Below are 23,929 nucleotides of genomic sequence, written 5' to 3'. Positions count from 1 at the left end.
GCAAACAGTGTCATGCAACCCCAACAGCAAAGCCTAGACTGCTTGCATAAAACTTAACATAGCTATATTCATCCACTGGAGCAAGAACAAGGACTGCTTTTGCATATTAAAAGACATTTGCGGGATATCCACAAGTGATTGTTGTGTGAGCATAAAATGGTCCACAACAGAAATCGGCCCTTTTGTGAAGGGAACAAGCCTCATTTAAGCACCACTCTGTCTCGGCACAGCTGACAAGAAAAGCAAACGGAACAACTGATGCCCAAAGGGTGATGCTAGCTATGCTTCTTAAGGCGGCGATGGAAGCATCCACAGACCAAAAGTACAGAAGCAGCCCTGCCAAAGGGAAGTTCTTGGTTGAATCACCAAAGCACCACCAGCGAAATAGCCACTAGGGGCCATGATATGTCACAGATTTAAGAGATGCAGTGGATGAAAGCACAGCAGACAAAGCAACAGAGGGGGTTTCTCCCCTATCTGTTATCCTTCTGCTTGGGAGAGCCACAGCCACTTCTCTCCTGCCCAATGACCAACCCATGGGGAAGGGTAAAGGGCCAGAGGGCATCAAAACCAAGGCCATGCCATTTCTCAGCGGAGTCATGTATCTCACTCAGATTTCTCTATGAAACAGCCACCAACACATACGTTTGAGAAAGCCAAGGGATTGATCCCTGATGATGCCAGTCAGACATTAATGACTCATAAACCCGGGCTTGAATTTAGGGAAGCCCACAGATTCTATAGCATAGGCCAGCTTTCCCCAAGCTGATGCCCTCCAGATTGGGGGAAATTGGCATAGACTGACAACAAAAATGGCACATCTTTAACCTTTCACCCCAGAGATTTCAGGGCAGAAATGCAACTAGTTAATCAGACGTACGGAATAATCCCAGAGAGATCTTGCCTTCTTTTTTGAGAGATTACACAAATTTTACAAGCAGAACAAAGTGTTAAGGAAGCAACCAAACCAGACTTAGCGGGATTTGGGAGGAATTCCAGTCTCCTTCATTTCTTAGGGGGAGGGGGGAAGAAGAGAGAGTGCTTCTGCCTCACCTCAGCTGCTGTTACTACCTCACACTAACACTGGAGGAGGCCATGCTTGCTGCTGTGACACGTTCCTCTTCTAGCTGCAAACTCTGAACGGCGCAACACAAACAACCACTGCTGTTGGGTGGGGGGCGGGGGGGTTAAGGCAAAACCCACCAACACAGTAATGGTGGCAGCCACAGCCTAAACATTTACAGCAAACTGCTCAAATCTTGAAGCACAAAGTCTGGATTTTAATTTCACCATCCCAAGGACACCTCTGTGTTAAGCAGACACAATCTGAGATTTTCAATGGCTCTTAAGACACTTAATGTTGAGTATCTCATTCTGAAACACTTGCCACGGGGTATTCTAGAAGCCGCTGTTATGTGTTTGCGGGGGAGGCAAAACCCACCAACTTGCCAGTGTTCGGTTTAGTTTTTAAAACGCAGAATCTGGAAAGTCATTCTTTTAAGATCACCCTCAGAAGCCTTCACAAATCTATGTAAGTAACAATGAGAGGGCTTTTCCTGCTGTGACACCCTAACTTTGGCAAGCTCTCCTCAGGCTTTTAAAATGATGTGCTACTTCTAGCACTACTTGCTTTTACTAGTATCTTCAGACATTTTTGCGAGTGCTGATTTTAAGTTACCTTTTCTACAGCTATTTCAGGTGTTTTGGTGCACATGGACCTGAAAAAAAATTGTAATTCAGAGACTGCATAGAAGTATTTCAAATAAGTAACTTCTTTCAAATCTGACTTTTAACATTGCTTTTAGGGTTCTGATGTCGTATTAAATGTTTTAGCACAGATTTAGTGTAGATTTTTATGTTTTTATATTATATTTTTATTGTTGTATACCACCTTGGTGACTTCCGTAGAAAGGCAGTAAAAAATATCTACATTAAAAATCAAGTAAGTAAACTGCTTTTACAGATAGCCTGGCTGCCATTCTCCATCCTGGACTGCTGCAGCTGCTGTCCTCGCACGTACACAGTGTGGAAAGGCTGATTAAGTCATCACTCAGGGCTATCGTTCAGATCTTTCCTCTTTACAAGGAGGCCTGAGCACGCCACTGAAAACTGACCTGCAGGTCAGGGCTGCACGCTCACGGCCGGCAGCCACAGGAACAGGAGAGGAAGCCAGGCGCCCGAAATAAATCCCAAGTGCCCAAAGCAAGGGAGCAGGGAAAGCCAAGACTTCTGCAGCCCTGTTGGGAAACAATCCAATGGGATCCCGAACCTGAAAAGCCTGAACAGATTCCAGCAGGAGCAGAATGCAGCGCCTGAGTCACCTCGCCTTGCTTTATACCCATTTCGTAGCTCTGCAAAGGGCTGTGGAATTGTCTTATGGATGGCCTAGCTGTGCCAATGCTTTTGTCCACTATTTTCAATAGTGGACAAAAGGAAGCCAGGCGCCCGAAATAAATCCCAAGTGCCCAAAGCAAGGGAGCAGGGAAAGCCAAGACTTCTGCAGCCCTGTTGGGAAACAATCCAATGGGATCCCGAACCTGAAAAGCCTGAACAGATTCCAGAAGGAGCAGAATGCAGCGCCTGAGGCACCGGGGCACAGCTTGCGCCTTGCTTTGATAAGAGCCATAAAACAAACCCAGCCTCATTCTGTGCAGCCTCTCCTGAGTTCTGAGCTGATCCCGCCACCCCCTTTCCCCTGTGCCCAGGCTGGCCTACGTGTATCCTCAAGGGCAATTATTTTGAAAGACCTGCACTAAGGCCCAGCAGCCATCATTATAGGGAAGCCAAGTGTAGGCAGCTAAAGTTCCAGCGCATCCATGCAAGGGTTGCGCAAACATTCGCTTTGCATGCTGAGTTGTGCAACTCAAAACAGCCACGGTTTCTCAAGCTTGTGAGGTGCATTCTTCTGTATATTCCTCCATGGTAAGCGAGTCACCTCGCCTTGCTTTATACCCATTTCGTAGCTCTGCAAAGGGCTGTGGAATTGTCTTATGGATGGCCTAGCTGTGCCAATGCTTTTGTCCACTATTTTCAACACCAAGAGGACAGAATGGAATGGGAATGCCAGTCCCAGGGACTTCCATGCATCTGAACAAGCTCATGCTAACATGCAATATCCTTTCCTCTGTTACTCAAGAGTAACTCCTGCCAGAGATCAAAACAGAGGGCTCTTGCTTCCTCCACTCACCACAGGTGGCCCAGGTTCCGCTTGGCTAGCAGCGTGGAGCCAGACCTGTCATCCGAGCACCAGGCCAACTGTCCTGCTGCCCCCGCACTGGCCAGAACCTGTGTTCAAACACAGAACATCTTTTGCCCCTTTGAACAATGACAATGAAAGAACAAGGCACAATGGGCCAGCCCATTCAAGAGAGAGAAAGGCAGACTTGATACTGCACAAGGCAAAGAGACCAACAGCAAAGGAAGGCTTGATAACTTTAATGAAAGGGGCCCTGCAAGAATGAAAACAGAATTGAGTTACTGCTGCAGATCAAACACACTTTTGTCCAGGATTCTGCATACAGCAGACCCTGTGTGCCAAGTCAACATCTAAGGTGACAAACTGGCTCAATTTTCTGAGGCTGCAGTTCTCAGACTTTGCCAGAGCAACGTTGTAAACCTTCTAAAATGACTTTCCTCAAAAATGAGCTGCCAACCATAAGCTCAACCCAGAGTCAAAGGGGTTGTCCCCACTGATCAACGGAGGTGGTAGGGTGGCCTCAGGGAAGTCCCCTTTTGCCTGCTTCAGACAATGTTGATGTACAAGGGTAGAATCATTCAAGAACACCACACTGGCAGCCTTATAGGCCAAACCACGAAAGTTACTAGCCCGCTAAGGGACTAGCAGCCAGTATTTCCATGCTGGCTGAAGAGAAGGGGAAACCTTTTGCTCCATGGCCAGCATGAGAACGCAGGCTAACAATGTATTAACAGGCTAGTTTAAAAATTCCCTTCTGGTGGAAGGATCTGTCCCTCCTCTGTCAGCCCGCTCACTTGCCTGCATGTAATTCCTACTTGCCTATGGCTACCTGGTGAGTTGTTAAGTACAAGGCTAGCCTTCAGCCATGAAGTGACAATCCAGAAGAACAGAAGAACTTAAAAGTCAGCTTGAATGCAGCTCGGGGTAATGACCTAGTCCTGTTCCACCTGCTTGTGCACTCAGCTTTCCTCTCCCCACTACACTACACTTCCAAACGAACCTGCCCTGCTGGTTTAAGACAAGTCTGGCAACATGTTGCAAATGAAGACACAGCACAACTCTGCACTGTCTGCACATAAAGCTCTTTGGTATCTCCAAGAGCTAGAGGGGGACACTGAAGAGGAAGAGCCGTAGCCCAGTGCTAGACCACCATAGTGAAGGTCCCTGGTTCAATCCCCAGCATTTCCAAGTATGGCTAAAAAAGACCCCTTCCTGAAACCCTGGAGAGCCACTTCCAGTCAATGTAAACAACACTGAGCTAGATGGACCAACCGTCTGAATCACTATGAGGCAGTTTCCTCTTTTCCTATGCTGGCACTTGAAGAATCCAAGACCTTTCTCCAACCTGCACTTCCAGAGTGCCTCGCTTAAGCAACTTACACCATCAGCAAATCTCCCATGTCTTCCATTACCTACTCAAAGAAAATCCAGTGCTATTTTCTCTATTTTATGAAGGGAAAAGTCTTTGCTTTTTAAAGGGAAAGGTTTAAGAACAGGTTGCTTACCACTTAAGTGTGGTTCTTCAAGTGGTCATCTATGCAGTCAGGCATATGGGTTCTGCAGAACAAAGCTTTGTTTGGGACATTCTAGATGCAGACAGGAACCCCATCATCCATGTCTACTGCACAGCCTCCAAAGCTGCAGCTGCCGCCTTCTCACTCAGCTCAAGACTGCCCAGTGATAGGAAAAAGAGCGAAGAGAAACAATGAACATGAGCCTAGCAGGGAGGAAGGCAAGTTGTGTGGCTGCAAAATGACTGCTTGAAAAACCATAGTTCTAGGTAAGCAACCTGTTTGCGTTCTTCATCGTCTTGGTGAGCTCAGGCTGTTAAGTCCTCAATACGAGAGCATGCCTCTTGGCAGAGGCCAGCAGAATGCAATCAGGCATGGTAGCTTAGGACAATGGCTCCTGCAAGTGTCTACACACCAGTGTCAGCCATATGCCCTGATGTGTTAATCTGCTGGTGAGACTGGCAACATGCCTCAGTGTGAAAAATACAAGCGAGCTCCTTATCAGCAGGTAGGTGTTCAAAGTACTGACTGCCTTGTCCCAAAAGAATAACTGATAGCAGGCCATGCATGCCTGATAGTTTGAGACACAGAAATCAACACTGTGGAGTAAAGCTTCCTACCCATGGAATCAAGTTTCCATGCCTCCTTGTCTGTTGGGGTTGAATGGGGCTTCTAACACAATTTCCCCAATAATGGAATTTGGTGTTGGGTAGCAGAAGAGGAAACTACACAGATCCTCATGAACCCAGTAAAGATTTTCAGGTTTAAGAGGTGGGTGACCCTGAGGATGGTTTTTGCCAAGATTCTTTCACTATGAATAGGAATGCCAGCAACATAGGGACAGCTACAGGTGCATACACCCCTGACTGCACAGCCTGGAAAACAGGGTCATCAACTTCTGGGGTCATCCTGAGAGTCAAAGAACTGACCTTAATCCCAACAATGTGGGGCTGGTGATTTCAACAACATGAGGGGAAGCATGAGTAACAGTACCTCCCAGGTGCAGCATGTCAGGTAAGCATACACCAAGCAGGATCCTAGTGAGATTCCGCAATAATAAGGGGGCCTGAGGCAGGATCAAACACCATGCCGGGGGCAAGACTTGAGGACATTCATGCCAAAATGGAGACATCTGAGATTGAGCATGCAGTGAGCAGTCCTGGATTTTGCCCTCCAAGGTCAGCCTGAGAAGTTGCACATTATCATCTGGCTGATGTACCATCTGGATCATTTTTTCCAATATGAGAATTAGTGAGTCATAAGAGGTGCTGGCAGGAGTACGGTGCATGAGGTACCTTGCATCAAAATCAACAGTGAATACTGGCACCTGCCCAGGAAACAGATTTGGCATGTGCAGGACAGGGTCCAAGTAGTGCATCTTCTGCTTTTTCTTCCTCCACAACGGCTCTTCAGCTTCAGCACACAACTTGCATTTGTCTTTCCCCTTTCTAAGCTGAGGAAGGGTAATTGCATGGCCCTGTGTTGGAGGTAGTGGATCCAACTAGGGCATGGGAAGTGTGGCAGGTGTGACTGAAGGGACTGATGCTAATATCAAACTGGCAATTAGTGTTGATGGCACCTCAGAAGTCTCCTGAGTTAAGAGGCATTGACGGAGCCAGTACAGAACAAAAGCTGGACTGCCGTTGGGAGACAGGATTTGAGGATGTCAAGTCTATGGCATGTATAGCTTTCTCCCAGAGCAAGGCCCTCAACCTTAAAGTGTGATTTTTTCCTGGCCTGCTTCCTAAAGTTCTGACAGTGATGAAAAGAGTCAACTAGTTAACCTTCCCCAAGGCATTTAAGACACTTATCCCGTCGGTCTGTGGGGGGCAGTTTCCCACCACAGGAGATGGTGAAGGTCTTCAAGGCCAAGGAAGGGGGAAGTCAACTAAACATCATTTAAACTCACTCCCGAAAATGAAAAGAAAAAGAGAAAAAAAAAATAGGTAAGAGAAATACTTCAGCTCTATAAAAGAGAATGCTTGATGTTACCACTGTGGCAGTCGAGGAACTTGTGGTAGTGAATTACATAGCTTACTACTTTGTGCTGTGTGAAGTACTTCCTTTTGTCTGTCCTGAAGTACCCCCATTCAGCTTCACTGGATGATCCCGGGTTCTAGTATTATCCAGTTTCTCCACACCATGCACAATTTTACACATCTCTATCGAGCCTCCCCTTACACGCCTTCTTTCTAAGTTCTTTTTCTTAAGGTGCCGTCTCCTATTGAAGGTTAGCTATCATTAGAGCTATTTTTGTTTTTGACGCTGCTGCTCTGAATATACAGCTGAACTATTCCCTCAAATTCTTTAACCACAATGTTCGTCTTTCTAAGTTAAAAAGCCCCAAATATTGTAACCTTTCCTCAAAGGGCACTGATTATTCTGGTTGCACTTTCTGCACTTTTTTCAACACTACAATATCCTTTTTGAGGTCTGGTGACCAGAACTGTACACAATATTCCAAGTGTGGTCACATGATAGATTTATAATATTGACAATTTCATTTTCGATCCCTCTCTTGATGATCCACAATATGGAATTCACCATTTGCACAGCAACAGCACGCTGGGCCATTTTCACTGATGTATCCACTACAACCCCAAGATCCCTTTCCTGCTCATTCACTGACAGTTCATACCCTGTCAGCATAACAATCCTTCATTCTTCTCAGCACCATCTTTCAGACAGACTTCCAGGATCTGAAGCTACTTTGATGTCTTGCTGCCATCCTGGAGACACAAGTGTGTTAAGAGTTCTCACAGTCTCCAAGTAGCTGAAGGCAGATCGCTAGCTTGCTAGACTTCCACAGCCTGAGTTCTCCTTGAAGTGGCATGTAGCCTGATCCTATCCCTGTTCATCCAGAAGCAAGTCCTATTGTTTTCAATAGGATTTACTCCTAAGCAAGTGTACTCAGGATTAGAGTCTCAGTTTCGCTCTTGACCTAGAGGGGCAGATTGTGATTAGAGACCTGGTAGACTACACTGTAGACTCTATACAGAAATATGGTTTGCAAAAGCAGACCGACCTGGGCTTAGCTCAGTAGTATCACTGGAGCTGGTTCTGGCAGCCACCAAAGTTCTTTCTACCCTGACATTGAATGCATTGCCTGGGAGTAGCTTCATATGAAGCCACAAAAACCACAGAGCTCTTCTGTAGTCAAGAGCCAGTGCTGAGAGGAACCAAAGATACTCAAGTGTGTTGATTTTTAGAAGAGTTAAACACTCAAGTTATGATGGCAGAAACTGAAAGCGTGCACTTGGCCCCCTACATTTCCCAGAGGCAAAACTTCTTCCCACTGTCCTGGATTTTAGGAAATAGCTGATTTTGCTTTATTGGGCTTGCAGGTAAGACCATTGGAAAAAATGCTAACCCACCTTTCTTAAGATGTCTTAGTATGCAATGCAAATGTTTAATGAGAAATCATTAAGAATTTGAAAATGTAAATAAGTAAAAAGTAGTAATTGTATTAAAGGAAAGATACAGGTTCACAAGGAGGTTCACAATGAATTCTGGGTAACTGGCAAAAAAAGTGGTCAAATTGACCTGGATGGTATCCAAAGAGAAAATATTGAGTTAAAGCCAAAAAGTTATTTGAATAATGAACTGCTGAGAGACTGTATTATTCCAGGTCAAAAGTGTACTTTTTTTGCTTATTAATTAATGAGCAAAAAATATTGTGTGAAGTATATGCATCAAAAAACTTGATATAGAAATGTCTAGAAAAATTTATAGACTTAGGTTTAATTGGCAAATTTGAGTAAGGAGTTATCTTCTTAAAGGTATAATTCAAAATTGATCTCATCTCACCTGAAAGATATACGTGTGTTCTAAATCTTTTGGACTGTTTAATAACAATTAGATAATTAAGACTGTGAGCCCTAATTTATGAGACAGTAAATAATATTAAATAATAATAATTTATGAGACAGTAAATAATAACGGAGGGACCGCGGTGGCTTAGTGGTTAAGACGCTGAACTGCAGACTGGAAGGTCGGCAGGTCAGCAGTTCGAGACCCGAGTGCCGCGTGACGGAGTGAGCTCCCGTCTTCAGTCCCAGCTCCTGCCAACCTAGCAGTTCGAAAGCAAGAAATTGCAAGTAGATAAATAGGCACCGCCTCGGCGGGAAAGGTAACAGCGCTCCGTGCACCTCGGTGTTCAGTCATGCCGGCCACATGACCACGGACGTGTCTTCGGACAGCGCTGGCTCTTCGGCTTAGAAACGGGGATGAGCACCGCACCCTAGAGTCGGACACGACTGGCTGGGGACACCTTTACCTTTTAAATAATATTAGCTATGAGGTAACTTCTTCATAAAAAAAGTATAAATATGTGCTGATTTTAGAAAGCGGGAATGTCTTCTTAGAAGCTCACCAGGCCTGTGTACCTCTCAGCTGAATAGCCTATTCAGTACTGAATGGAGAACTTGGTACTTAAAATGAGATCTCTCCCTTTTAAGCTATTTAAGATCTAAGGATATTAAGCAATGCTCTGTTTAACAACAACAAAAATGTTTTTATATGCAAATTATATTTTGATGTTATGCTACAAGTACATTTCTAATAAAAATGGATCAAAAAGATTTTTCTTTACTAATTCTTGTTAATACAAAACCGAAATTGAATCCACCTAAAACTATTTTTGGTGTACACTTTGCTGGCAGCCAAAGGCTTCCTAAATACTAGTACTATAGATAGAAAACATTCAGCAAAGGCTAAATCCATGACACTACATCTTTTCAGAGAGAGAGTTATTGTGTATGGAATTAAGGTTTTCATAGCTTCCGGAACTGCTGCTTGGCAGACAAGGAGCTGATAAGTCTCTTCTCTTCATAATGCCACTTGGAAGAGATGAGATGGGGAAGGAATAGCTTTTAGAAGGCTGCCTTCCCAGTTTGGAAGGACCAAACTCTTCTCTCTACTACCTTGAGCTCTCCCAAGGCTGAGAAAGTACTTCAAATTCCACAGTGCCTAAATCACATGATTCAGTCACCACGAGTCCATTACACAGCGCAACACAGCAGCTGGTCATATTTCACAACCCCACATTAAGCACCAACAATGCACATGGTTCTTATGGTGTTACACTATGGTGTTGCCAGCACCGGCCCCTTTCTACACAACCATGGCATTTCTCAGCTCTACTCCAAACTCAAGACACCCTCAGAGGAGTCAGGGGCAGATTTAAAATGGTCCTCATTTCTGATCCAGGGTTCACCCCAAGGCCGCCACTCCAGGTTTTCGCTAATGCAGCAGGAACCCCTGCTTACTTCACCTTTTTCTCTGGTGAACAAAAGCAATACAGGTACTTCCAGGCAGCTTTTGTGGCTTGGTTAGATTCAAGGCCATCCCGAGGATTTCATGATGACTCATTGAAGATACAGGATTTGCTCTGTACACTCATTAGACAAGAGCAAAACCTGGCTCAATTATTTCCTCATCACCCACCAAGCATCTGCAGTGGCCAGAAACAAAACTGCCCATCAGCTGCTGTGCAGAGGCAACATTTTCCTATGTGCAACATACAGAACAGCCTTTATCCAGTAACGTGAGGAGAAAATTTTCCCAGTGCTTTATTTTTCCATGGAAAAAATCAATTTCATAGGTTTATTAGTAACAATGAACTAATTTTCCAACAGCAAATGCAGACATTCTGTCTAAATGTGCATAGGATTGCACCCTATGAATGTTTTATTTTTTCTCTCTCAATTACTTCAGGCCAAATAGTTGGGGTTTATTGGGACAAAAAATTAACATGGGCTATGTTGTTTATGAATACAAGTAAAATAAACATGCTAAATTAGATCATTCTCTAGGGCACCTGAAAATTTTCTGATGCAATTGATCACATGTACATTTTCCAGAAAAATTTCCAGTTCAAACTTTTCCGAAAAACTCAAACCACAGGCCTCACCCCCTATTCTGTCCTGCATCCCACTTCTGCTTCAATCACTCTTCAGCCTCTCAGCCCACATAAGCAACAGCCAGCAGTCATCTATCATGCATTGCCCTCCAGCTGCAGAATCGAGATAGAGAAGGCCAGAAATATGCGGAAAGACAAGGCACAAGCTCAGGTCTGGACTATCTCCCTGCTACTTGGCAGGAGTAAAATCAGAGGTACAAAGCCCTGTCAAAGAGTTAAATTTGCTTTCTATACTCTCCCAAGGTCAATTCAGCAGAGAGAACAAGAATTAACAGCTGTATCCTTTTGGTCCAGTTTTCGCAGTGTTTAAATTAATTTTCAGGTAGACGAAAATGCCCTTGTCGCAATCTGCAGCTGAATCAAACTCCCATTCTGCTGCTTGAGAACCAAATTCCAAACACATTACGGATCTGACAGCAGCAGCCCCATGCTGCCAGTTCCAGGCTCTGAAGAAGAGGCCACACAGACTGACCAGGGAAATTCTCTTGCCAGCTAGAGCATCCTGGCCGCTTGGGCTCACCGCTGACTCCAAGCAGTAAATACCTCTGTGTCACGTCCCAATAGCTTTTATTGTGTTTGCAAATGAGGCCAGCGATAAGACCCTCGCCTGTTCAGGCTTGCAAAACAAGGGGAAGGGGTGCTTGTCCAGAATGTTTTTCTAGTACTTTCTGCCTTGGTCAATATCATACATGGGCCCACACCCAAGCAAAGGTCTATCCCTACATCCTGTGGGTCACACCACACTTGCTGAGCCACAGTAAGCAGCCCCCTGAAGTCAGACACCCATCTCACACCTCTCCCAGAATCACCTTCAGCAATTTGCAAGAGCTCCTGGCCACACTCTTTTATTTAAAAAAAAAAAAAAAAAGGCCCAGAGAGAAAGATCCAGAGATTTAGTCACAACAGACTATAGGCAATGTGGGAGGGTGCTGTTGCACTTATGCCATGCTTGTGGGTTCCTGGTCAACAGCTGGTTCGCCACTGTGTGAACAGAATGCTGGACTAGATAGACCCTTGGTCTGATCCAGCAGAGCTCTTATGATGTTCTTATAAGAAGGGAGGTCGGGATGTGCTGGTAGATCCTTGGGTGATCTGCAGTAGATCAGCCAGAGCTTGACTCCATATTGTTTAACAATAGCAACCAACAACTAAAAGACTCATTAAAAAAATTAGTTAAGCTGCTGACTTTGAGACTATTTGAGGGAAACTAGGAGTAGCTTTGTGTTTGAAAGGACTGTGAGCTCAGTTCTGCTGAAACAAATTCCTGGGCTGTGCATGTACTCAGAGGCACCCTGTTATTTAATTCTAAGGGTGGCTCTGTCCCCTGACATTTTTCACTTGGCACTGGTTGGTCGACCTCATGGTTCTAGTAAAAAACAAAGAAGATTCGGAAAGCTTGATATCTGCCCACTGTTACTTTATAACACTGCCTGTGCGTGCACCCACACACACAAGGCTGGCACTTAAGGAGCCAACCACAAACCCCTCCATGCAACTAGTATTGCTTTTTTCCTCGATCCCACCCTGAGCAGTGACAGGCACTTAGGGAACAGAGGTGCCTTGGGAAGGCCTGGAAACCAGAAGGTATGGCTACCAGCAATGAGGGAACCTAACAAGAGGCCCTGAAGCTCCTTGGCCCCTCTGGCCACCTAATTCACTTTTCCAATGCACCCAGAGTCTTTGAGAGCCTGGATCTTGGAGGCAGAATCCTGACCAACAATCTCTGCAAAGATTTTGTCTCTAGGGCACAAAACTGGGATCGGCTATGACGGGGAGTGGGCAAAAGATTCCACTCAGCCCTGTAGGGCTGGTCCCACAGAAGGATCCACAAGTTAGCTTTGACCCTCTAACTCTCTGTAATGACACCTTCTATTTTGACAGGCAGTATCACTGTTAGATTGTGACACATTTAATTCACTTTGCTGCTGCGTGAAATTCTACATTTAGAACTTGCCAAAGGCACATCTTTCAGGGCAGATCATTATGCTAATGACAGAGCCGCTTATTCTGTAACTGGATGTTTTGGTTTGTTTAGACACAGATTCAATAGTTTTACGTTTCACCTTCCCATTGCTCCAATCACAGTATTAATGCTACTGACATTTAGATAACCTAAAATAAGGGGTGTGGATTGCAAAGTTGAAGGACTGCTCCCCCCACCTCCCAGGTAGATCATCATGATAAAGGGATGATCCACTTGGCCCATCCATTGGCCAGAGAAGGAGCAGCTGCAAGGCACTTGCTTCCCTCCTCCCTACTAGAAAGAACAATTATAAGAAGTCTGGAACTAAGAATTAGTGCCTGGCCTTGCTTTTTTCCTCCTCCCTCACAATCCCTTTTCTTTTTGTGTCATGTCTTTTAGATTGCAAGCCTGAAAGCAAGGACTGTCTTATTATTGACCTGTCTAAGCCAATCTGGGGCCCTTTTACAGCTGAAGAGAATAAGCAGTAAACCAACAGCCTGGTCAGCATTGAGAAAAACTTCAGGGAAACACAATTTGACTCATGAACTAAACCTAAGTTATATGGATCTGCTAACTATCTGGAGCAGGATTACAGATGGATGCATGATGTTAGTTTTAAAATGTATCTTGACACTGATGCCCTCACTATGGAAATCTCCTCAGCCTTTGGTAAATAAAAAAGTAAGACCCATTCCCTGTCCTCCAAGGAGCTCACTATGCCAACAAATAACCATAGGGGAGGATACAAAGCATCCACACAACCACACATAGCTTTGTCACAGAACTTTAGAACTGTTATGCCCAAATCAGTACACCCGAAAAGGTTGTAATATATTCCTAGCAGATGATTCCTTCATCAGATACAGGAGACGCGAGAACCTTATCTAGGCCCCGTCAGCGCTCTAGGACTTCTGCAGTGCATTTAGCAAGCAAGAACTACTAAAGACAAACCATAAAGACTCATGTGGATAGCAGGTGTTTTAGCTTTCATTCAAGACTCAAAGAGAGCAAACACCCGCATTGCTTTCCATAAAGAATTGCCTCCAGTGAGGTGCTTTTAATTACAGAAATATTATACCTGCTCACAGCTCTACCAGCTCTGTGAAGTTGTCACACTACCCCAAGTCACCCAGAGAGAGAAGGAAAGGGCCCCCCGATCACCATCTGCAGCCTCCACCCGACTAACTCCTGCCATTGTGAGCCATGCGACTGCTATGGTTTGGTCCCAAGGGTTCCTTCACTGCTGCACGCGTTAGCAGGAGAGCCAAATGCCCCTCCAAACTCTGTAGTTTATTCACCAAACAAGGTACTACAGCAACACGCACCCACTGTAAAATACAAAACGGAGCCATTCTTGGCAGTCCTTGTTTTTTCCAGATCTCTCTTAGCTGGAAACAGCCTTGAAACTGTTCACCCCACAAGGACACAGGCATCTCTTTGAAGGGACAACCAAATTGTCTATCTTTAGTCATCTTTTGCTTGGCTCAAACTGCTTTCTTGCCAACTTTTTAACTTGCCCCCTATATCAAGATTAGGCAGAATAAAGAGAAATTTAACAATGGTGGATGAAAATCTACCATGATCTATGTGGAAAAGGCTCACAGTGAATTTTCTTTTTCCTTTATCTTACTAGCAACAAAGCCACCCTCAGGAGTCCCACCTACAGATTCTCAATTAAAGTTCCCAAAGCAACAGCCATTGTGGTCTAAGGGTCCCAACAGAGAATCAAAAGGCTACTTTAATACAGCTGAAAGCAAAGAATTCACTTCAGCTCAGCTGCTGCCAGCCAGATGAACCCCTGAGCCTGCCCTTTATGCAAATGGATGTTAATTAGAATTAGCAGTTACTCTTCTAAAAAGGCTTTATCTGAATAATCAGTTTATCAACCGGATCAGTTCCGCTCTTGAAAAAAACTTTTAAATAAATTTTCCCATACCTATCAACACAAACAGAGCACCAAATCGCAAATATGCACACAGGGTTGAGAACAGTCTTTTTTTCCCTGAAAGAGCCAATGTACTTTTGAGAAATCTGTTGTATCAAACCCCAAAGAGATTTGGGAAGACAGACAATGAAGTGAAGCTCCTTGGCCATTTATCAAGGTTCAGTAATGCACAGCTTTGCCTCTTAAAAATGTTGAGAAGAATTCTTGCATTTCATAGACAAGAGCTAATTAATGCCTTTTTCAGTGCAAAAGTAAACCAAATTAAACTTGAGTGCTTTCTTTCTTTCTTTTTTTTAAACACCTGAAATCACATGTCCTATACCATTTCTAGGTGCATCTTTGTTTACTGCAGAGATTACAGCATAACTATTAAACATACATTTTGCCCCAGGGAAAAGCCCTGAACTAAAATATTTCCAGGAGAATTGCTCCTATGATGTCTGCTTTTCTTGCATACCCATCTACGTATGGCAGTGGTTGCACAGAAAAGCCAGCCAGGATTGCTGGGTGAATCCTGCCTTACTATGAATCCCAACACTTACTCCAACCATTTGCTCCCACTTGGCTTCTCCCACTAGCACGCGCAGCTAAACAAACCAGAAACGGTTTTCTGCATGTGCTGTCCAAATCCAAGATCCTGGCTTGCTGCTCCCAAACAACCCAGCATTTGTAAGCCAACAAACCCTGGCTTGTTTGGGAGCAACAAGCCAGGATCCCAGGTTTGGACAATACATGCAGAAAACAATTTCTGGTTAAGCCAGAATTCACCAGTAACCCTGGCTTATTATTCGGTATGTAACTGTCAGCGGATGTTACATAGTTATGTGTATATACCAGAAGTAACCAAGACCTTTAGTTATACCCTTTGGACAGTATTAACTAGTACTGCAATTTTGTGCACACTTGCCAAGAGGTAAGTTCCACTAAACATAATGGGACTTTCTTCAGACTAAATTTGCATAGGTTGCACTGCAGGATTCTTATATCCCTTTGAATGCAGGCAGTAGCTGATTTTGAGACAAAGAATTTGAGGACTGCCCACTGTAAACAAAGACGAAAACAATGTTCTCTACAGTTTGCCCAAGGTAAAATGGCTTCCAAAAGATACCTTTCAAAATCAAGCCCCATCCTTAGAAGACAAACAATCCTTGATGGAGACATCGTTTGGGACCAGCCTGAGCACAGTGAGTAAAAAACACCCTGCTGAAGCCCAATTTAAGATTTCCATTGATCTTATGGGCCTGGACTGGGCTCTACATTTATCAGTACACCAGATCCAACAGCAAGAATGCCAGTCCTTGGAATAAGCAAAAATGGCACCATCACGTCCATATTAAGCACTTTTAAGTCCCACTGATTTCAAAGTGGGAGAGATGGGCTGAGCAATCCTATACTCCAGGGATTAGCAGACTTCAGGCTTGCTGATCTACTTTTTTGTTTTCTTTTTACAGCCAAGCAGAGCCAGGTACAGAAGATAAACACTTAGAATTAAAGAGCAGGATCTTCTGAACCTAGGAATTTGTTCCCAGTATCAAAACAAAATTGAGCCCACAGGATTACACACAAACATCCATTCCTAGCCACCCTGAGTCTTCTTCTTTTCAACAGCTTAATTTAGGTCAGAAAAGGCATTTTGCTGTTGTTGCTAGCTTTAAACTGGAAAAATCCTTCTCCATCTCTTGCAAATCCCCCAGAGATCTACCAGTAGGTCCTGATTGACCTTCTGCCTCTTCATGCTATATTCCCATTTGGGATTTTGGAGAAATCCATTTGGGAGGTGCAATTTGATGGGTTTTCCTAGACTTGGCTTCCCGGACTTCGTTTCAGTTTCTGCTGTGGTGTTCAATTCAATCTGCAGCGAGCTGGACCAGTTTGCAGATTTTCTGGGAATGTTGCACTTTTTAGGGGAAGGTTCTGCAATCTGCACAAATTACAGCTGAATGTGTGCAAGTTACAGCCGAGTGTGTGCAAGTTACAGCTGAATTTGCATAATTTGCGCGAATTCAGCTGTAATAGGCACAAGTTTGGCAGTAATTTACAAAAATTGATTAGAAACTTGCCCAAATTCAGAACCTTTGCCCTCCACAACATTCATTTATTTTTATTGCATTTCTATACTGCCCCATAGCCAAAGCTTTCTGGAGTTCAGGGAACAGCCTGCAGCTCAGCTCACAGATGTAAAACAAGTCATACATGCCGCAGAACTCCATCAAGCTAGAAGAGAACCAGATTTTCCAGCGACGGACATCCATAATTCCAGTTATGCTGGGGGGAGGGAGAGATTCACCAGCACTACACCAGCAGAATAGCCACTGTATCCTATACATGTTCAGCCCAGGAGGATAAAGGAACAGACATCACTTGAAATCCCAAAACAGTACAAAAAAGCAGGCATGTTCACTCCGTGGAACCACCGTGAAAGCCCACCAATTGGGGACTGTGCTGGCAGATGTGGCCTCAGCACACACAAGGACACCTCCCATAACAACCCATCAGCCCCAGTGGCACAGCCAGCCATGACCTTGCTACCTGCCAGTCCTCAGGCATCATCCCTCCAGGGAGAGGTTAGAATCCCATTATGCACTGTATCATACACAAAGGGATGGAAGGAGAGCCCATGCAGCACAGGGGGCCTGCAGAAAGCGCACATGGCTCCCAAACTGCCCTGTCAGAGTCCCATTCTGAGGCCAGCTGAAACGAGATCATACAAGAGTATGGAAAAGAGACCTGTATCTACCACTTCCTAGCAACAAAGAAACACTGTGCATTACAACATCAAAGCCTTTATTGGTCAGCATCTGGGATGGAGATCTTGAAAGGGAAAAACATATAAAGTTGCTAGCTAGTCCCCCCAGCAGGGCTCCTGCACCTTTGGCAGTGGCCCAGCAGACAGGATGGCAACAGGTGTATTTCATAGCTTACACTCCATAGTAGGAACATGATCATCTGTCACAAAGCTTGCAAGAGTGCAGGAGCCTGCCTGGAACAAGCTGCTTAACAACCCCACAGAGGGGCAGCTGGGAGCACCCTGGTCTCTGCTGGGGATCATGGGGTGGGCCTCCCTTACAGTCTGCGCTAACCGGGATATGGGATGAATTCTGTACCCATGGGATAGTAGCCTGTGCAGAACAAGGGGGGAGAAAGAGAACAAGCTTGAAGCAGCTGGAACACACTGACATGGTTGGCAAGATCACTGCAGCCCGCAGGTCCAAATTGACAAATCAAGCGCCCATGGCTTCTTGCGCTGTCCAAATCTAGCAAGGGTGGCTCGATGGGGTGGTTAACAACCCACTCCACAAACCTACAACAGGCCATGGGTTCTGGGTGGTTTGGTAAGCACCCCAACAAGCCATTCTCTCCAGGTTTGGACGACACAAGAAGCAGTGCACGGTGACGGCAATTATGTAATCTAGCCAGCACAGGCAGGGTGGTTAACAAACCACTGTGGCTTGTTAGCCACCCTGTGATCATACGAACCGGGCTAGAGTCTCTGAATCTGCATGCACACATTCTGGGAAGAACAGGGAGAGAAGAGGGAATGGTGCCACCTGAATGCTCATGACTTGGTCCTCCTTTCCCCACATGGGAGAGAGACTGCATCAACTGTGATTACAAACACTGCCTTCCCCTTTGGGGTTGCAGTGAAACTCTTGTGTATGTGGTGACTGCTTGCTCTGCCCCCTGCATCTGGACTGTGATCCTCCAGACACAAAAGCACTCACAACTGTTTGGCCAGCAGTGGCAATGGCTGGAGTGGGGTGCATGGCCTCTGTCAACAGGGAGCTTAGCTGCATGTAGTGACGGGTGCCTTGGCCCTCCAGTGTGTGTGGCAGACACTGCTCCCAGCTACTGGGGGGGGGGGGCAGGGGAGAGTGTTAGATCAATACAGTTAAGACAAGCCACAGTCTTCACATATAATCAAAAAGGTGGAGGCAAGGCATGCAAGGCAGTTAGCACAGTTCTACTTTGTGGCATGGTTGCTCCTTCCCTGCCTTACATGGGTGCAGCGCTCTGTGCTGGCACCCCACTATTGTGAGAGTGGAGTGGAGTTTGAGTATAAACAATGTGCTAATGCTCCTAGGAGTGTTCTGGAGATAGACTATTTGTGCAAAGTGCTCTTTTTCCATAGGTGTCCATCACCGAAGGTCACCCTTGTAAGTAGTAAATGTGCCTGACATGAAGCCAGAGAGATAAAGCCCCATGCTACATGCCGATTATCTAGGTTGCAGTCTCCCCGTGGCCTTTATATACTGGCGGTTGCATGCTGTGATTGGGTGTTGAGTTTCAGTCTTCCCCAACCTGGTGCATTCCAGATATTTCAGACTTTAACTCCCATCAGACCATCAGGAAGGTCGGAAACACTAGGTGCTGTAGTCCAAAACATCCGGAGGGCAACAGGTTGGGAAAGACTGTCCTATGTTCTCTCATGGTAACATGGGTGTGACAGTCACCGACACAGGGGTGGCTATTTTTACATTTTCCCCTTCCATCAAAGTCAATAGCAGGCAAATTCTTGATCCACATGTAGGGCTGGTGTAAAGTCGCACCCTCAGAACGGGCACAACTATAATCTGGCACAGTTCTAAGAGATAGCAGCCTTCCACAACCTGGTGCCCTCCAAGTGGTTCAGACTACAACTCCCAGCATTCCTGACCATTGGCCATGCTGACTGGAGCTGATGGGAGTTGCAGTCTGAAACATCCGGAGGGCACCAGGCTGGGGAAAAGAGACAGTGTAAATGTGCTCTCCCACCCTTGACTTGACCCATTTTAGCTGTTCCACTGATGTACCTTGCCAGCATAGCAGATGTAACAGCTGACTGTCCCACCAATGCCTCTGTCATGGTATCTCACATTCCGCCATCGCCAAATCCTATAGTCCAAGGATGGGGACCGTGCGGTCTGCCAGATGTTCCTGGATCACAGCTCCCAACATCCTTCACAATCGGCTTTACTGGCTACAGCTGTCCAACAACATCTGGAGGGCCACACGCTCCCAGCCTTGTCATAGCCGTTCAGCCAGAGTAACTTGAGTGTAAGATTGTTCTGCTAAGGACATGCTTAACTCTTCAGCTGGATCTATGACCCTTGTGTCACTTTGATTGGATTGTGCCCTGGTTATGTTTTCACCAATCTTAGATTCTAATGTTTAAATGCAAAGACAAGTACCACACATTATTGATCCTTAAATGTGTGGAAAGTATAAAGTCATCCCAGAGACAGGTTACCAGATTTAAGTTCTGAAAACAGATATACAACCTGGATGCAGAACAGAAACAAAAGGTTTTTTGGACACTGGAGTTAGAAAGAGAAGATACCAATTTAACCGGCTGCTGCAGAAGCGTGCACACTGGAGCCACTAACTGCCACCACATTTACAATCCTGTGACTAGCATCATCCAAATATTATGGCAGTCAATTCACACAGGGGGACTCACCCAATGCTGTAGAGGCAATGTTGTGGGCAATTTGTGGCCCTCCATATGTTTAGGTCTACAACTCCCATGACCACTCACCATTGGCTATGCCAGCTAGGGCTGACTGGAGTTGTAGGTTGAAGCATCTGGAGGGCCACGAGTTGCCCACCCCTGCTGTAGAAAGAGCCTGCCTGGGACAGGAGGCCTCGCTTAGATCTGGTTTTTCAGATGTTTGTTTCAGTCAGGTTTGTGATAGCAAATTTTTGAATGACCATTCTCTAAATTGTAGTTTTCCCAACTGTGTTGACTGTTTCAAGCCACCTGGATGATTACTTGCAAGACAAAAGGCAGTATGTAAGAGCACAAAATGACCAAAGTTATTGTTTTGTTCCTGTAGGATAAAAGGCACTTCAAATAAATCTGAACTAAATTGCTTTAATCTCCCTAAAACATGAAAAGGGCCTTCACTTTCAGTCCATCAATTACTCAGCAGCAACCAAGAGCCAGAAGCCTGTGCTGAATGACACGTTCCTTATGCACCTTTTAATCCAAACTACAGCCTAAAACAGGAGATTATATAGATGAGAGACAACTATTTTGTTATATAACTGATCCAAGTCTAGGCCTCCCCTCCCTCTGTGTTCAACCATCTTTTTTAAAGAGACAACATCCAGAGAGTGGAGTAATTGACATTTACAATGGCAAAATACACCCCCCACACATGCACATGGACACAAAAAGGGGGAGGGCAGACTGGGCCTTGCATGCTCACCATAACCAGCACAGTGGCTCTAACTTTGCACTGTTAATGTGAGGCAGCAAAGAGGATGGAGGCATGTGCGAAAACTGAGAGCATGCACGGATAACTACACGCAACTTGGAAATGGGAACTTACACACGCGCATCCTGCTCTTGTGAAGAACCACCAAACAGAAATGCTCCCAGGCAGCCTGCCTACCCATTTGTGGGCCACAAGGCTGCTGGCAGAGTAGGTCTCAAAAGCACCAAGGCCACCACCAAGGGACACATTGCAAGGGTGACGTATATGTTAAGAACATGCACGCAGCTAACATTTTGTAAGCCCAGGCAAGGAGTGGCAGGGTGTCAAGCTAGAAATCTTAAGTTATCTTATTTAGTGAATCCTTAATGGCTGTTTTATGGAAACAGCTACAGAAAACTGCTATGGTTCAGGGTTTGGGCTTCCATGCTGGCATCTGAGGACAGGAACTGCTTCCACCCTGGCCCGGCCTAAGACTTTACTGAATGCTGAGGAGCCTCCTGCTGTTGCGTCTGTCCATATGGCAAGTCGATATCTCCCCTCCTGCTATTAGGATTTTAGAAAGACTGAAGGTCAAGCCATGCATGTCTCAATACCTTGCAAGCATTTCACATTTTATGGCGAGCAAGAGAACTAATAGGTGGTTACATCATCCTTTCAAAATATTTCCAAATGCCAACCCAAGACAGCGTGCTTCTCAGGGGAAAGGCCCAGTTACACAGGCACTCCTGTCCTTCAATAAGATGCTCAGTCCCAATGGTCACCAGTAAGCCAGAGATATTGAAGCATATGTACTCTTTAAGAGCAGAGAAGAACTGTTTTGCACTGCATCCAGGGAAAATTCAATTGAAAACATTGCTTTGAGGTGGGAAACTGGGAGACTGTGAATGAAAGTGCGGAAAACAGAAACAAAAGCATCAGAACCCCATTTTAGCAACTTTAAAAGGTAATTTAAAGCCCTCATTTTAACCATAATTGTACAATTGTAATTTACGCCTAGACAGTTAAGGAGTCCAGTGAAGGAGTGTTAAAAGTTACTCTGAACACCACATTCCTCCATAAAATTAACCTATGGCAGTTTACAACACGCAATATTTCAAGTGCAAAATAAGCTCTCCAACCTTTCAAATACAGAATTATGCTGGATATAACCCAGGCACGGTTCAACTGTAGAACAAAAAGCAAAGGCAACCGACATAGCTGCAGAACTCGACTTCCGATACAATCAATTAAGCAATAGAATCAACTGCAATTAAGCACTTTTACAGCCAGATTAAGGGTGCAATCCTAAACACAGTTATGAGGGAGTAAGCCCCACTGGACACAATGAAGCTGACTTCCATATAAAGATGCACTGGATTGCGCTGTAAGTGCAATTAAAAGCCAGTAGGAAAAAGTGCAGACACAAGCAACCACCACAGGGTTCACTCCAGAGTTCTAGCTCTGCTGGAAAAGCCAGAAGCCATGCCTAGGGAACACATTTCCCCTTACTAGCACCAAATGTAGCCACTCCCCACCCCCAGCCCAATTTTGGCTAGCAAACAACCACTACTATTTGGCACACAGTCCAGGTCACCTAAATCACCAGCTCCTTTTCAAACCTACACTGCCACACTGCAGAAAAATAATTTAGAAAGAGTATAGCGGGTGTTTTGGATGGTGGGTGTCCCTGGAAAAAGCAGTGGATGATATTTAATTAATTTTGTTGCTACCTTAAACTTTGCTGATTTGGGTTACCTAAGTGGGAGAGAGTGAGAGGAAGATACAAATCTTGGTGACCTCTTCAAATTCTAGTTTGAGTTGAATTACAACACAGGGACAAGGCCAGATAATAGAGTTCAGGAATTTAAAAGAAAGAGCTCATCTGTGTTGCAAAATACACAAGAGGTTTTAAAACACATTTTGAAAGGGGGGAGGGGAGCGAGAGAAAAGGAGTGAGACAGCTAGGGGGTGGTGATAGTGGTAGTTTTGTTTGTGGGGGTTATGTGGGGAGGATATTTGTTCCTTTCCTCTTCCCAGCAAAGTTTCCCATAACAATATAAGTCTCCTTGCATTTGTATGGAGGATTTTTTATTGATCTCTCCTGCCTTTCAAGCAGAGGGAGAGTGGAAGAATCCCAGTGTTATAAAATATTCAAAACGCCATTGAGACTGCAAGATTGATCACTGGGAGAGGAAGTGGCTCAAGGAGGAGGAAGGAGCCTTCAAAGGGAGGGAAGGACAGGGCAGGGGAGGGGAGCCCCATTTACAGTGGAATAACCCCCCACCCACACTGCACCCTACATAATTGATAAGGGTAGACGAAACAGCAGGAGGAGTTGGGGGGGGAGGAGAGGGGATCTCAGCTGATGACAAGAGGAAGAGGGAAAGGTGGGGGTGGGGGGGTCCCAATCAAAATTTGGAGGGGGGAAGGAAGGAAAGGAAAAGGGTCTTTGCCACCACCATTAACTCACTTGACAGAAAAAGACATTGGGGAGGGGGATCCCAGCCAAGATTTGGGGCAAGGGTTGAGTGAAGGAAGGAAAGAAAAAGGGGCTTCACCACCAAGAGCTAACAGAGGAAGAAGTGGGGACAGGGATCCAGCCAAGATTGGGGGGCAAAGTCTCCAGCCAAGATTGGGGGGCAAAGTCTCCAGCCAAGATTGGGGGGCAAAGTCTCCAGCCAAGATTTCGGGGGGGGGTTGAAGGAAGGAAGGAAAGAAAAAGGGTCTTCGCCTCCACCAGTTGACAGAGAAGTGGGGAGGGGGACCCCAGCCAAGATGGGGGGGGAGGCAGCAAAGGAAAAGAAAAAGGGTCTTCGCCGCCACCATGAGCTCAAGCAGCTTGACAGACGCAGCAGAGATGGGGAGGGGGATTCCAGGCAAGGCGTGGGGGGAGGCTCCAGCCAAGATTTGGGGGAGAGGGAAAGGCAAGGAAAGAAAGGGCGAGTCTTCACCACCACCACCACCACCACGGGGAGCTCCTCTCCTCTCCTCTGCGTGCGCGTCGTCCCCCGCCCCCCAAAGCAGCCCGGCAACTGCAGGGGACGAAAGGGGGCCCCGCAGCTGAGCCCCACAAAGGACGGAGGGGGCCAGGAAAGGGGGCCCATGCGGGAGCTCCTCTTCCTCCTCGCCCCCCCAGCTGGGCTGCTGTGGGGTGGTGGCCGCTGCCTCCAAACCCTCCAGGAGAAGCGACCGCCCCCCCGCGGCTCCGGAGCGCCCAC

At 45.7% G+C, this 23,929-nt stretch overlaps 1 protein-coding gene across 3 annotated transcripts in view; it reads right to left on the bottom strand.

Moving 5' to 3' along the window:
- Positions 1-23,929, bottom strand: part of NR6A1 (nuclear receptor subfamily 6 group A member 1) — a 116,536-nt gene that overhangs the window by 92,149 nt on the left and 458 nt on the right. The window contains exon 1 of one of the 3 annotated variants that reach the window (XM_084821230.1): positions 1,679-23,926. The exons of the other annotated variants lie outside the window; for them this stretch is intronic. The gene's annotated coding sequence lies outside the window, so the exon portion shown is untranslated. Of the gene's footprint in view, positions 1-1,678; positions 23,927-23,929 lie in introns of those variants that run through there. 3 annotated transcript variants of the gene reach the window in all.

The sequence above is a fragment of the Heloderma suspectum genome, chromosome 14 (genome assembly GCF_057233095.1).
Source record: "Heloderma suspectum isolate Gila_16-S chromosome 14, 16-S_ref, whole genome shotgun sequence".
In the NCBI taxonomy this organism is placed as follows: Eukaryota; Metazoa; Chordata; class Lepidosauria; order Squamata; family Helodermatidae; genus Heloderma; species Heloderma suspectum.
Note: the sequence above shows the minus strand (reverse complement) of the source record. Positions and strands in the feature narration are given on the sequence as shown.